Source organism: Mauremys reevesii, unplaced genomic scaffold (assembly GCF_016161935.1).
Source record: "Mauremys reevesii isolate NIE-2019 unplaced genomic scaffold, ASM1616193v1 Contig44, whole genome shotgun sequence".
NCBI classification, from domain to species: domain Eukaryota; kingdom Metazoa; phylum Chordata; order Testudines; family Geoemydidae; genus Mauremys; species Mauremys reevesii.
Window position 1 is genome coordinate 474,007 of NW_024100856.1, and position 9,337 is coordinate 483,343.

General features: G+C 49.0%; 1 long non-coding RNA gene across 1 annotated transcript; it reads right to left on the bottom strand.

The window, feature by feature from the left end:
- Positions 1-2,629: 2,629 nt before the first annotated feature.
- LOC120394253 lies at positions 2,630-4,182 on the bottom strand. Its single transcript, XR_005592219.1, has 4 exons — positions 4,125-4,182; positions 3,876-3,948; positions 3,322-3,486; positions 2,630-2,900 (listed from the first exon to the last, which is right to left on the bottom strand). It is a non-coding gene; the product is annotated as an uncharacterized LOC120394253 (long non-coding RNA).
- Between the last annotated feature and the right edge of the window lie 5,155 nt (positions 4,183-9,337).

The following is a 9,337-nucleotide window of genomic DNA, read 5'->3' on the forward strand; positions in this document are numbered from 1 at the left end:
TCCCATCGTCAGAGTCAACGGTCACTGGTGGGGCATTGGTGGCAGGCTCCGTAGCGTCCGTTTGCCGCTTTGATTTTTTGGTAGCCTTGTCTGGGGTCCTTGATTTTCACGCAGCGCTGCGTTGCATCCCGCCTGTATCCTCTGTCTCTCATGGCTTTGGAGACCTTCTCGTAGGTCTTCGCATTCCCTGTTTTGGGCGCAGCTCCGGCCTGAACTCCTCGCCCCACACACCGATCAGATCGAAGAGTTCCCAGTCAGTCTATGCTGGGTCCCTCTTTCTATTCACGGATAACATGAACTCCTCTGCTGGAGAGCTCTGCATCGTTGCAGGTGCTGCTGAGCTCGCCCCGATGTCCAGCCAGGACGTCAGATTCAAAGTGCCCAGACAGGAAAATGAATTCAAATTTTCCCGGGTCATTTCCTGTGTGGCTGGTCAGAGAATCCAAGCTCGGACTGCTGTCCAGAGCGTCAACAGAGTGGTGCACTGTGGGATAGCTCCCGGAGCTACTAAGTTCGATTTGCATCCACACCTAGCCTAATTCGAGCTAGCCATGTCGAATTTAGCGTTACTCCACCTGTCGGGGTGGAGTACCAAATTCGAACTAAAGAGCCCTCTAGTTCGAATTAAATGGCTTCCTGGTGTGGACGGTTGAGCGGTTAGTTCGAATTAACGCTGCTAAATTCGAATTAAAGTCCTAGTGTAGACCAGGCCTAACAGACGTTTTGCAGCAGTTACAGTCTACTGAGCCCTTTTCATCATAGGCTGCAAGGAGGTTGGTGAGAGAACTCCCACAGTCTCTGTTCAGCCTCCTGTCCTGACAGGGACCTGACTTCCCCTTCCAGGAGCTGTTCCTGTAGTGGTGGGTTGGGGGGAACCCGCCCTCTACTCTGGGTTCCGGCCCAGGGACCCTAATGGTAGCAATTGTTGGCAGCCAACCTTTCACTGCCAGAGTTGCTACATTTCCCTGGGCCACTTCCCCACAGCTCTCCTACTTCTCCCTTCTTCACCCTTACCTTAGGGCTCCTTTAACGATGGTTTGAGGGTGTCTTCAGTAACGAGCCCTTCAGCTGCACTTCCTCTCCTCTGGCTCCCCTCTGCCTGACTGGAGTGAGCCCTTTTTATAGTATCAGCAGGGCCTTAGAGTCAGGTGGTCACATTACTTAATGGCCTCACCTGACTCGTTACAGGTTAATTAAAGACAGGTGTTCTCATTAGCCTGGAGCAGCCCCTGCTCTGGTCAGTCAGGGAACAGAAAACTGTTAATCCAGTGGCCAGTATATCTGCCTTCTGCTATTCTGCTGTACCCAACTGCCCTGGGTCTATCACAGTACATAAGCCATGGCCTCTCCGCTTTGTCACCATTGGGGATTTCACACCAGGAATGTGTTGGATGGAAACTTCTATTTTCATTTTCTTTGGGGAACATGAAGTTTTTCACTTGCTGTGGCCCAGGCAGTACAAGGAAGTCCCTCAGGCTACTGCTCAAGTGGGTCCACAGTCCTAGATCATCTAGATTTAAGGAACTAAACTCAGCAGCAGCTGTATCTTGTGCCTCCACCACACTCTTCTCTGATCTACACTTTTCTTCAGGAATGTGCATGGTTACATCCATTTGAGATGGAGATATGGATGCTGCAGTAGCTGCCAGGTCTCCTGCACTCTGACTACCTGGAAGATCAGGCATCTCCTCACCACTCACATCCTCACTGGGGCCGGAAGGCTCAACGTGAACCATGTGTATCTCAGGAGAGCTCCTTCCTGCTTAGACAGAAAAGCTTCCTTTGCTGTCTTTCCTTTTCTGAATGCTGCCTCAGAGGGGCGTTTTCTTTTTCACTCATGACTGCTGTTCTGTGCCAGCTAGAGTGGCAGGGGACAAATAAGCAGGCTGGTAGCAGGGTCTGAATGAGGGAAGATATCAGCATCTTAAGGGCCTAACTGGCTCCTACTACTTCAGTTGACTGACTGCCTATTCTCCTCAAGCGGGTTCAGGGAAGCAGCAGGAAATAGGAAGCTCCCTGAGAAGCTGGTGTTAATCTGTCCAGACTCCTGGGGGTGCTCGAGAGGTACATAAGAGGCTCCTCCTCCTCTCCCTCCCTGCAGCTCCTGTTGCTTTCTGTTATTCCCTCTCCCCTTTTCTCCTGTCTGCCTGTTATGTCTCTTGTTCCCCCTTCCTCCAGCACAGCACTCCACCATCTCTGTGCATCTCCAGCAGAGAGAAAACATATGCACCAGCACCAGACACAATTTTCTACGCTCTGGATCCTAGTGGTGCCCTGCCACAGTTTGGCACCTGTGGCAGCCGCCTCACTTCGCCTCATGGTAAGGCCAGCCCTGTCCTGTGGGCACGGAGAACCTAACTCCCATTGAGGTCAGCCAGGGAGGCTGGATGTGCACATTGCAGGAAATAGATGGTCAGGGCAGCATAATCCACTGAAAAAACTGCAGTTTGCTAATTGCAACCCAGGCTCTCCCTGTGTGGCTCTTCGTCCTGCCTCTGCTGGCTGGAGCATGAGCAGAGCTTTCTGAGACAGCTGCTGCGGCTGTGGCCAGCCAGCAAAGTGCGTTTCCCATCGTCTCTCTTCTGGCTGTGGATGTTTGACTGCAGCAGCCCCGCAGAGGTCCCGGCCTTGCTCTCTAATGTCCATTCTCCTCTTGCTTTCATGGTGCTTCTTGGACCATGGAGTAGCCTCAGGAAAACATCCCAGCTGTGGACACAGGCACCAGCACCAATTCCCCAAGCCAGAGTCCCCTTTGCAATCCAGGGAACCAGCCTGGGTTGTCTGGAGCGCAGGGTGTGGCCCATGGTGACTGCAGACCCTGCCACTGCTGCACAGCGACTCCTGGGACCCTCTAGCCCATCAGCACTCGGCTCTCCCGCATTCTGCTGAGCGGCTGAGATCTGGGGGAACAGAAACCCTTTGTGAGAGACGGAAAATCTCCTCCCAGGAACACTCTGTCAATGGCTGCCAGAGGCCGTCCATGTGAAACCCCAAATGTGCAGCCCCTCGGATTCCCACAGGGGAGATCTCAGTTCATTCACTTGTCACCCGTGGCCGCAGTCTCTGACAGGGGGAATGTAGAGGTTTTTTTTGCCAATCCTCCCTTCTGCAGCGCCCATAACAGGATGAGGTTTGGCCTTGTGATGTGAGCCCTGGGTCTGAGAATCAGGGCTCCTGGGATCTGGGGCTCTGGAATGGGGTGTGGTCTAGTGGGTGGAGCTGGATTTGTTGACAGTGAATGAGAGGAGCTTGTGCTGAAGGACCCTGGGTCAATCCCCACCAATTCCCGTGATGTCTACATGTGGCCATGATTTTACTTACCTCTCAATGTAGGTTATTTAGCCCATTCCTGGACACAGGTGTTATATCTGCTGCTGGCCACCCCTGAGATGTAGGTCCTTCATCCACACAAGGACATGGCACATCAAGGTCAATCCAGCAGCTCCCATCCGGTCTTCACCTCCGCAATGGACGGCGAGCTCTAACCTGAGCAGAGAAAGACAGGGTGGTGTTCTTGAGGGGAATCTGCTGGAGCTCCTGCATCCCCTGCCCCACCTCACACCCCGACACCCTAAGGGTTTTCCAAAGATACCACTAATCTCGGATAAACAAAGCAGCTGAGATGAGGTCAATGTGGGTGGATTTACTGAGCAGACTGGTTCTAATGGAAGAACAGATTTCTTCCCTGCTCTAGGGAGATTCCCATAGGAAAAGTCTCGGATGGTGGGGGTGGGAGCAATGCAAACCCTCAGCCCCTTGAATGGCAGGAAATCAGGACTCGGGGAGTTAAGGGGTGTCTCTGTCCTGCTGGAGGGAGCAGATCTGGAGATCAAGAAGAGCACTAGTGGCATTGTAGGAAAGCCAGTGACTTCTACCTGTGAAGGTGGCTGAAGCTTCTGGCAGACACTAGAGTCCCGGATCCTTGCACCTCCTTTGGGGATCCCTTTCCTAGGAATAAAATAAGGACACCACACAGAGAATGACATTTGAATCCCAGGTCTGGGATCCAGGGCAAAGGGATGATCTCAGCCAGGCTACGTACCAGGAACCTGATTTTGGTCCCAAGAGCCACAATTACCCAGAGGAGGTTTTCTTCCTCATTTGCTTTCAGGTTATTTACTCACAGTATTCATTTGTCTGCTTTGCCGGGTCTCCACTCTCTGCAGCTGTTCATTGGTTTTAGTAACAGTCTTTCAGTTTTTGCTTCTGTTTCCATTTCTTACAGTGTAGCATCTGCTCAGCACTTTTTAATAAAATAAAACAATTCAAAACAAAATCCTGATCCTATATTGAAGAGGAAGGTTCCTGAGAATTTGGCTGCAGAACTTTAGTGTCTGCATATTTCAGTCCCTATTATTTATTCAGGTGCAGGTCTGATGTAATCTGTGCCCCCAAGAATGCCCATATGATGCACGAAGGGGGGGGCTTAGAATACCTGTTATTAGAGTGTAGATTAAAATGTGGGTAAATCAACATTTGCATCATCCCTTCTCTGCATCATTAAAGCACCAGGCATGGAAGCGAAACAGGTTAAAAATCCCCATGGTTCTTTCCGACTAGACAGACATCCAGAAAGAAAAAGGCCTTCAGCCAATTATTTCCTTACACTCAGAAGGGGTGAAATTCAGCCCTGTGTAGACAGCCAGGGCAAGGTCTGTGCATCACAGCGGGGTTAAGTGGCACTTCACTGCCCAGGTGCTGGGAGACTTCGGTGGCAGTTTTCCTCCTGGATTGGAACAGCCGGCTGGAATCCTGTGAGGTACAGAGCAGAGAGAGGTTTGGGCCACAACGTTCACCTCAGAGGCTGAGCTTCTGCAGACTTTTGGGATGTTCCCATCTGAGGAGGAGGATTTTGGCCAGCCCCAGCTCAGAGCTTTCAGTCACTTCAACCAGTGATTCTCTGGCACAGTTGATCTAAAGCAGCTGAACTTTTCAGGCCTGGCCCCCCTCGCCGACCCCCCGCCCACCTCGCAGTGTCCCCGAACAGCCCGCTCCCTTCTCTCGATCCCTGCCAAGCCCAAGTACAGAGCCTAGCCCACGCTCCTCCTCTCTTAGACCCTCTCCTCACACGATCCTCCCCTACCTTTGACAGACTGATCCCGGTGCCCTTTACCCAGCTCCTGGAGAAATCATGGCTCCTCAGGACAACCTGGGAGTGGATGGTTCCAACCTCTGTGTGGGGTGCGTGGTTTTCCGTCTAAGCATCACTGAGAGCCAGCACGTCTCGATTTCACAGGATGAGTGAAGTCTAGGAAGCGCTGCACTTCTTGAGGGCTTCAACCGCCCCATTTATGAATGGCTTCCACCTTATTTGGATCAATTGTAACATCTTCTGGGAGAGGATGTACCCCACAACTCTGTGGAGAGTTGGCTGGAGGTTCCGCTTTTCCAATTCTGCGTTGAGACCATGCTTCCGAAACCTCTCCAGGTTCGGATGTGCTGCGTGTGCTGCTCTGGGTTCTCCAAAAAGAGACGTATGTCACCCGCATAGATGACACTGTCCCCAAATACATCACTGATGAAGTGCTGCAAGGTCAGGGGACCATTAGTTAGCTCAACTAGCATATCAGACCATTAAAATGTCCATCGTCTGTTTTGAAATCTGTCTTCCATTTGTCCCTTGCCCAAACGAGCCTTAGATTGGAAATCCTTGCAGATGAAGGTTGATGAAACTCTTTGCAGATTTCCTGTGAGCCAACAATTGTGGGATTCACAGCAGAGGGTAATGGTTTCAAATGATTGCTTTGTTCAGGAGCTGATTGTCTAAAGAGAGGCGTAGCAGAGTCCCACATTTCTTCTTCCCCAAAAGGGCCTGCTCTTAGGACCGGTTTTCATGACTGTACGCAGGAGAAGGTGAACAAAAAGGGCGTCACACAGGTTAATGAATGGTTAAGAAGTGATCGCTTCTTAATGGGTAAGGAACCGGGGGTCGTGTAAATCTAAAAACAAGCAGTGGGCTGCTTACACTGTTTCTGTTATGAAAATCAACAGCTCAATGATGCCTTCCTACATGGCCTGGAAACCCTGGACAGCGTTGCATGAAGCAGCGAAGATAACCGGCCCACCTTGGTTTTGCTCAACGCCGATACAAATTGTTGAAGAGGACTCTGAGGATGATGGCCATGAGGTGTTTCGGAGGAGTCTTGGCATAGAACTAACTGAGCCAGTGCCACGTTGTGAGCGTAAAAAAGTCACGCGGACTATTGTATGTGTTGCTGTTTATGCTGCCCTTAAGCACTGCCTGAGGGAAAAGCTTTGTGAAGAATGCGAGGGCCGTGTCATAGATTTGCCAGGCCAACGGCCCATGACTGGGTGACTTGGACTTTAGTGGATATAAACCACAAGCTCTGGGGCCTATGTGCTGAGCTGGGTTTGGAAAGATGATGAAACACGGTTATTGCCGGAGGTTCTGCTGTGCAATGTCTGTGCCTAAGCCAAGAACATTCAGCGCAAGAGGGGACCTTGATCAATGCTGTGCAATTGAGTGGAGCCCCTGACTGTGTTTTAAAGAAAATAACCTGCTTACAGCTGGAGTGGAAAAATTGCAGGCACCTTCTGGTTCATTTTCTTTAAAACACAGTCAGGGTCTGCACTCACTTGCACAGCATTTCTCCAGTTATGGCAATCATGTGAACAAGGACGTGTGTATCATGAATTGTGGGTTTTTTGCTATAAAACCTGTTGAAAAATCTCTATTCAGGGGGATGCCAGTTTGCTGTGCCCCCGCCCCCCCCGCATGCTCGTAATAAAGGGGCCTCGGGCGATTCTGATCCATATACAACGCGGGGGCGTTTTTCCACGACACGGCGTGATATTGGCCATCTAGTCCGCACAAAAAGTTACAGATCCCTGCTTAAGGAAAAGACTATTTGTAAGAAATCTAAAAGGATTCAGCTAGAGAAAGGTGAGGGGACAAACACACGATAGAAAACTTGGTAGCTGTACATTTAAAAAACAAACCCTATTGAAAAGGGCTTTGTGACTCTCTGTGTTTCTGTTTGGAGGCCTTTGGCCCTTAAGTGAGCTAAAAGTTTTAATGAAGCATCTTGGCTTGGTTTCAAGGAGCTGTGTGTCTTTTAAATCAAAAATCAGTTGTGTGTGAGAACCTAGCGCTTGGGGGTTGTGTGTGTAAAAGTGACCCATTTACAGCAAAAAGCTGAAATGTATGTTTGGGGGGGGAATCCTAAGAAATGTGCTTACAGTAAAACAAACAGGCTGTTCAGACCTGTGTTTGAGTACAATAGAGTTGACTTATCCTGTTGAACTGAGTGGGTTTAAACCCCACTCCCCCCTCACTGAATAGCCAGGGTGACTGCGATTACTTACCCTTGGTGCCATAGGGTTAAATTTGATGTGGGTGGGTGGTTGTGGATGGTGAGTTCTGATTAATATGAAATGAAATAAAACCTCAGGAATTCACAGATGCTATTGGACAGTTTCAATATGACCCCAGGAGCTGGTGGAACACTATTGGACAGATTAAATATGGCCCTGGAGTTGGTCGAATGCTCTGGGTCATTCTTTCTAGAAAACACCCCCACCCCAAACTTTAAGCATGAAAGAAATGTGTTTTAAAAAAACAACTCAAGCCCCAAGACATTCATTGATCTCTGCAAAGGGCCCCCTGCTTGGAAATGGGGACTGTTCAATACTCTAAGAAGGCCCCACAGAAACATTTATTTTAACTTAGAGAAAAAGAAAAAAGAAAAAAGAAAAAAAAAGCCCTGTTGTGCAGACAGCTTGGTCCCCCCCCCCCCACCCCAGATCACCACAGGGGGTGCTGCGGGACGGGTTCCTAAAGTCCTTAAGGATCTATTAGTTCAGAGCTGTGGGAATTAAATTAAGCTGCTAGCTACTATGCTGAAGTCTGTTGGAAACAATGGGCTAAGATGGTCTAAAAACCTCAGGTCTGTTGGAGACTGTTCTTGTCAACAGAAACTTTCTTGAAAGGCTGCTGGACGGCAGACAGAGGTACGGCTGGCTGGCTTGAACTCTGAAACTATACATTGTATAATGCCTCTCTTTGCCCAGGCTGTCTTAGGAAAATAATGGTGCCTATCTTCATTGCAGCGTGATCTGCTTAGCATGGACCCAGTAACTTTAAGCTGCACTTCACCACCAGGCCAAGGGAAAAACCATTTTAACTATAGTTGTGCTTAATATTGTTTTTAAAACCTTTAGTTATTACACAGTTTGTATAGGGATTTGGTGGTAATAGTCACTAACATTTTTGCTTGTTCTTTAACCTGAAGGCCCAAACACACATGGAGGAACAGGACCAGCATGTGCCTGCAACACTGGATCCCTTAGTGAAAGGGAACTTTTTGCAACTGGTTTTAAAAGCATGTGGGGAGGGGTGTTATTGAAAAGTATATGGAGGCAAACTTGGTTTGGTGTGTTTCTAAAGCTGCTGATTTGTGTGTGAGAGGGTCTGGGCAAGGCATAGGTGAAGGGTGTAAAAGTACTTGGTTTGTTTCAAACCAACAGGGTTTTTTCCTGTGCAAAATGTGGTTTAAAATGGATTTTAAAAGCAGTTTGGTTTTATTCTGCAAATTGAGATGTATTTTAAAAAGGTTTTGAGGTTTTTGTTGTTTGTTTGTTGTTTTTGTTTTACGTTTTAAGTGGTAGAAATAAACTCAAAACCTGTTTGTCGTACAGCCTGAACTGGGTGATTTGGTTTAAAGCTGTGACTTGTTAAACAGAAAAAAACCCCTAATGAATATTTAGTTTTGAAGTTTACAAGAGGGTTTCCTGTGTTTTATAATAATGCTGTTTGCTCCACAGTACGGTGGAAACATGAGAGATCCCTAGAGCAGAGGAAAACAAGCTCAGAAGAAAAGGCAGAGACAGCTGAAAGGGAAAATTCACCAGCATCAGTGACTGATGGATGGATGAAGCCCAGTAAATATATTTTGCTTATTGGTTGGGTTGTTCTGTGAGGTTTTGTATTTGAAGTGAATACATAGGTGTGGGTGAGAAAGTTGGTAAAGTTCAGTTTTGTAAAATGGTTCCCCCCCACCCCCCATAGGCCTGGGCAACTTTTCTGACAATGCTTAGTCAGTGCTACAAGGACACCTCCTCCAGACCCGCCAAAGAGCCAGGAATCTGCTTGAGACCTTGAACAACGCCTCAGCCTCAGCAGGGCTTTAAAGGGCTCAGAGCTCCGGCAGCTGTAGGGAGCCCAGAGCCCTTTAAATTCCCCTCCACGCAGCTCCAGCAGCTGGGTTGGGGCTGGGATTTAAAGGGCTCACAGCAGGGGGGAAAGTAACTTCCAGGACTTACCGGTACTGCCGGAATCCTGAGGGGGCATGGCCTCAACCAGAAGAGGTGGGGCCTC